The 6,275-nt window shown below is 46.1% G+C and overlaps 1 long non-coding RNA gene across 1 annotated transcript; it reads right to left on the minus strand.

Annotated features, from left to right (window-relative positions):
* Positions 1-987: 987 nt before the first annotated feature.
* On the minus strand, positions 988-5,926 carry LOC111769364 (uncharacterized). The gene is made up of 4 exons (XR_011430093.1): positions 5,570-5,926; positions 5,251-5,482; positions 2,520-2,664; positions 988-2,292 (listed from the first exon to the last, which is right to left on the minus strand). It is a non-coding gene; the product is annotated as an uncharacterized lncRNA (long non-coding RNA).
* Between the last annotated feature and the right edge of the window lie 349 nt (positions 5,927-6,275).

Below are 6,275 nucleotides of genomic sequence, written 5' to 3' on the forward strand. Positions count from 1 at the left end.
CACATCCACACCCAGGATCTGAACCGGTGAAACCCTGGGCCACCATAGTGGAGCGTGTGAACTTAACCACTCAGCCACCGGGTCGGCCTCTAGAAGATCCAACAGTTTTAAGTCACGGTATCTAGGGTAAAGCAGTTTTGCTCCTCTGAAATTTCTTTAATTTTAAAATTAATTTTTTATTTAATTATAAAATAAACTATTCTTTCTTATTTTTTGATTGTTTCTTAAAAATAAAAAAATCCTTTCTTCTGCCTCCCTCGGCTGGCTGGAGAGTTTCCCCTGATGAGCTGTGACCCGGGTGAACCTGGGCGTCCAGACCGTCTGCTGGTCACTCCTTTTCTAATCAAGACCAGTCTCCCCCTGGCATGGGGTCATCCAATTCCCTACATCACCAGGGATCTGCAAGGCCCTGTCATTCTTCCATCTCTCGAAATTACGATTCCCTAGGGCAGCCGTTTTGGCTGAGTCACAGAATTACACAATCACAGCCGGGCTGTGCTTGTGAGTGGACCAGGGCTTATTTAAGTGGAGCCGTCTATTAGCCCAAACAACTGAACCTTTAACAACGGGATTCAGAGAAGAAACCGTGCAGCTGGGTCCTCCCTGCCACCCTGAAACCAAGCAGGGTGAGCCAGCCCCAGCCCCGCAGGGCAAGGGCGTTGCCAGAGGGGCCCCTCTCCTGAAGCTCCCTGGGCAATGTGGACCCTCTCCTACTACTTACTCTGGGAAGAAAGAAGAGAGGCCGATTTTCCTACACAGTTAGGTGGTTTAGAGATCTCACCTCTGCTTTTGCCCCCTCTCCCTCCCACTTTAAAGAACCCTCTAGAGCTGGCATCTGAAGGCAAGTGAGGGGGGCCTTTTAGGAAAAGATAAAAGGATAGCAAAGAAAATAGGTTTGCTTGTAAGTGGTTTGGCTTCTTTCCAGCTGGTGAGTTTTATTTAAGATGGTGAAGAGCAGGTAACAGCTCTATTAAGAGAAAACGCAAATCCAGGGAAAACAAGATATTTTTATTACACACATATTTATATATAAATTTCATTTATATATACATATATTTCAGGACATTTTTCCTCTTCTTTCCACCCCCGCTTTCTATTACATTTCCTCATAGGATCTCAGACTCTCACTGGGAGCCGGGCGGACCCCCACGGTCCTGGCCGGGCCAGGCCACACCTGGAACCACGGGCACATGAGCTTTCTCAGCGTTCACGCTGTTCCCTCACTTCACCTCACCGTCTGCTCCTAAAAACCGTGAGGAAATGAAACCTGTCGGCTGTATCGGATTGTAAATGCGCTCAGACAGCTTGAAGTTTAAAATGGTCCGTGTTATGAATAGACCTATTTTATACAGAATAATTATGCTCTCATCCTCTTTACTCCCTCCCTCCCCCCAACACTGCTCTATATGGCATCCACACAGACTTATCTTTCCCTTTCCTTAAATCTAGAATTTTGTTTGCTTATAGTTGAAATCAGAGAACATCATCACAAATAATCATCTTTCTTGATCATCTGCTTTCTTACATTTGTTTACTCAATCAACAAACATTTACTGAATAACTGTATGGATGAATTACATGTGAGGAGTTGAGGAGACAGAAAGCATGAGTGCCCACAGCCTTGCCCTGGGGAAGCTCACAGCCCAGCAGGGAAATCCAGTATGAAAACAACGGCATTTGGTGAGCGAAAGGGGCTGTAGCTTCAAGAGAACAAGGATGAGCTCAGTCCAGGGGCATCGGGAAGTTTTTTATAGAGCAGGTGCAATCTTAAAGGATGAATAGGAGCCTGCCAAGGGAACAAGTGGATATGGTGCCCTTTGGGCAGAGGAAACAGCAGGCACCATGACAAAAAGGTAGAAGAGAATATTTCAGGAAGCACGAGTTTAGTTCAGGAACGTTTTCACTGGGTCAATAGTTATTGGTGACTCTTCTACCAGAAGCCCTGAACTGATGTCAGCACGGAGACAGGACAGAGAAAGACCAGGTCTCTGCCACGCTGGTGGGGAGAGCAATACCAGATACATTTGCCAGAACAAACAAGATAATTTCAGTTGGAACTGTTACTAAAAAATACAAAAGAGGGCAACATGTGCTAGAGAAAGGCAGGGGTAGGTTTGGAGGCTGATCCAGACGGAGGGGTCAGGGAGCTCCTCTGAGGCGGTACCTGTTGACTAGACCCCGGCAAGAATGAAGAAGAAAGATCAGCCGGCAGGGTGGACCACAAAAGGGGTGGGGCCAGCAGAACTACCTGGCTTTGAGCTTGAGCACCTGAGTAGATGGTGATGTCGTTTTCTGAAACAATAAATGGAAGGAACATGAGGGAGGATCTTGAAACCCGTGAAAGAATTTGGACTTTATTCTGGCTGTTATGGGAACTGGGTGAAGGGGCTGAGGGCACGGAGGACTTCTCTAGAAGTGTGTTCAGAAAGGTGCATGTGAAGTTGCTGGAGAGATGGAGCGACTGGATTTGATCAATACAGATACGTACACAAAACACAGTTTCAGAAGACAACACTTACCCACTTGAAGGTGGCGCTCTCTACTTTCTGTTTTGTCCTATTTCATTTTTTAGTGATGGTGGCCATCTCAATAACTTGATTTCAGGACCAGCTAATGGGTTGCAACCCATGATTTTAAAAATATTGGATTAAAATGCAGTAGGTTCTAGAAATGCAAAGAGGTATATTTTCTCTTGTTTCCTGATACGGGGCACAACGGTTGGGAGGCGCCATAAAACTCACAGAATAGTGGGGCAAGTTCCTTGGTTTTAACGCAACTATAGTCTTTAGAAAATATTCTTTTTAAGTGAAATTGCCATAAACTTGTGTTAATTAAACATGGCATGACTCTCATATTTATAGATTTTATAGATTAAAACAAAGAGGCACTTTAAAAATTAGCTTTGTAATAATATGGAGTTTTAAGCTTTCTTCTGTCTATCTTACCTTTAGAAATAAAAGACCCAAAGTTCCTAGTGACACATATCAGCTGTGTGAGGATGCTGCAAATTAGCCACAGCTCGAGGCAGAAATTTATCCCGGAGATCTCCGGCTGGGAGGCTGATTAAGAGAGAGCTGCTAAATCTAGGACACCCCCAGTTTTGCATTGGGTTCAGTTTTACTGCAAAGACATTTCAGCACAATCAAAGCTCTACTTTGAATCTGCTTATTTTGGTCCTATACTTGTAATTGTAGCCTAATCGTATAAAGCAAGCAAATAGAGCCCATGACAGTAGCCATTTCTCTCTGGAATCACTCACAAACAAATGTGTTCACACCACAGACCATTAATAGAAGAATGTGTATTTAAGATAAACCCCATCCCCAGGCTTTTCAGTGCATCACTTTTGCTTCTCCTAAAATGTGACCATTTCCATTTCCCCACGGAAGACAGGAATCCATTCCCCTGCACGGAAACCAGGAGCTTCCAGGAGCTGCCGCCGGGAGCGCTGCTTCGTGGGTGGAGCGTCAGTCTGCAGCAGCCCTTGGCGTCCTGAGCCTCCCCTTCTTCTGATTAACCTCGTGTGACCCCTCAGCCTGCTTCTCCCCTCCTGGAAGGACGTCTTCTCTGTCAGTGCTTCCCACACTGCGTCAGAATCATCTGAACGACTTGTTAAAAACGTCACTGGACTCCAGCCCCAGAGTCTGATTCAGGAGATCCCGGCGGGTCTGAGAACTCACCTTTCCAACAAGCCCCCAGGCGACGCTGGGCTGCTGGTCCAGCGAGAACCACGGCTCACAAAGCTCACGTTTTCTACTCCGTTAGGCTCCCCCTCCTTTGTTACAACAGATACTGACCTTCAGAGTGTACGTGTTAAGTATTTGCTGCATAAATTTTTTAAATAATTATTAGCTGAACGCATAAGACCCACTGGGAACTTTTGTGCTCATGAAAAAATTGTACTAATTTCCTTACTAGACATGTATCAAGAAATTTACTCAGCAGAATGAAGTACAGAAACCCAAGTCTTCTCTCTGCGCTATGCTCATTTATCAAGCAAGAAATCTAAAGTGTGTTCCTGAATTCCATGTTACCCTTTACCATTAAAGCATAGAGGCCAGCCCCAGTGGCCTAGTGGTTAAGTTTGGCACACTCCACTTTGGCAGTCCAGGTTCAGATCCTGGGCTCAGAACTTCACCACTCGCCTGTCAGCAGCCATGCTGTGGTGGCAGCTCGCTTTAAAAAAAGGAAGATTGACAACAGATGTTAGCTCAGGGCAAATCTTCCTCAGCAAAAAAACACATAGATAGAGATCTGTAATTCTGAAATCGCTCTTTCTGTTTTATGAAAGAACCCTTAAATAAACATTGTTTATGTTGCATCCTGTGAAATTTTATGTGCATTCACTAGCTTTCACACTCTGCGAAAATGTTTGTCTGCACTAGGTGGCAGTGTAATCCTGAAATTCGAAACCTAAGTTAAGGAGTCAGACTAGAATTTGATTTCCAGATAATTTTGATTTTAAGAAAATATTCCATTCTTGGTTATTTTCCCTATTCCTTATGCAATATTGAAGCATCATAATTGATTCCATTTTAGGGTTGCTCTCAGAATAAATGTGCAAACACAATGCACTCTGATTGTTCATGAAAGTCTATTGAAGAAGAAAGACACAAAATGAACGACTAAATTTACCTCTCCCTGGTAGGTGAGCCATTCCCTCCGTCCTCCCAGGCCCCCGCCCATTTGAGCCTTCTAACTAAACAGAGAAATCCCCTGGTTAGGAGTGTGGACTCTCCAGACTGCTTAGGTTCAAATCTCAGCACCATCACTTTCTAGCCGGGAGACCCCAGAGAGGTAATTGACCTCCCTGTGACTCAGTTTCCTCATCTGTAAACATGAATAATAAAGGTAGCCATGTTATAGGCATACGTCAAGAATTAAAATGAATGCTTAAAATAGAGCTTAAAATGGTGCCTGGAGCGCAATGAAGTTCAGCGACACATTTTTTTGCTATTATGCTGCGCTCTCCCCTACTTAACTCTCCCGCTCTGTCCCATTCTGCTGCAGGAAGTGGTGGCTCGTTCAGATCTCCTTACAGGTGAAGAAGGTCTCTGTGCTGGAGGCGGGAAACCCTTAGGCAACATACAGCTAGTGGGAAGACCCCCCTGCAGCTCTGGAGGCCAGCCAATCGGAAGCCCGCTCCTCCGTCCACACTCACATCTCTGGTCGTTTGCTACTCGCACGATTCTCCCTCCCGCAAAGCTGCCCTTAACAAGCCCTTGACGCTCACCTCACCCACAGTCATACCTTCTCTTTCACGATGCTCTGTGGTTCTTCAAGAACGTTTATCATCACCATCCTATTTGTACCTCATGACAGTCCAACAAGGTAGATGTGACCATCAGTTCTCCTGGTGAAGGAGCTTAGAGGAAGAGGCAGGAGGGCCGTGTGAGTTCACGGTGACTTGGTGACGGAAGAGGCCTCCCAGGTTGTTGACTGAGGCTTGAACAGACACAAGATCAGGCGACTCCACCAATCACTGTGGAACAAGCAAGCACTGTGAACAAGATGCTTACATGGATATAAAACCGGCTTCTTCATTTTAGAAATAATATGGGAACATTACAGAAAAGTAGAAATATAGACGTAGAAAAAAGGAATCACTCAGTGGGACAACTCGCTGTGAACGTTTTAGGATGTTTTCTTCAGTCCATTTCTAGGCACAAGCTGTGGTCACACTCGGCACAGTTTTACAACTTCCGTGATAGACATCACTCAGAGGACTTGCGCATTTTCTTTCAGAAAACTTAAATGCAATCATCCAGCACGCATGGAATGGACCGCAGACCCCGGGAGGAAGAACTCTGCCTTGGAGTCAAGGCTACAGCTTTTAATTCTGACTGCTGTAACCTCGAAAGAGAAAACAACTGTAGAGAAAGAAACATCTGAGTAAGTGGGGGAGGCTCTTCCAGCAGCTTGTGGTTTTTGAAAGACGTCCTTGTTCTCACCCAAAGCCCTGTGGGGCTGTGAACTCACAGCCACCGACTGACCACAGAGCAGAGAGGCGTGTGTGGACATTCCAGAGGCACCAAAGGGCAGCCCCAGGGGAGTCCTGCCTGCCACCACTCCTGCACTTCAAACATCCCTGAAACCACAGTTAACGCCAGGAACGGCGTCACGGTGACCCGTGGGCAGGTGAGAGAGACCCTGTGTTCTTCAGGACTGAAGGCAGAGCCTCGACAGGCCGCAAGGGCCCCACCATTACAGCACCCAGGGGTCCCAGGCAGCGAGCAGTCCAGGGTGGACCAGCAAGGGTGCAAAAGTGGACAGGG

The sequence above is a fragment of the Equus caballus genome, chromosome 20, assembly GCF_041296265.1.
Source record: "Equus caballus isolate H_3958 breed thoroughbred chromosome 20, TB-T2T, whole genome shotgun sequence".
NCBI classification, from domain to species: Eukaryota; Metazoa; Chordata; class Mammalia; order Perissodactyla; family Equidae; genus Equus; species Equus caballus.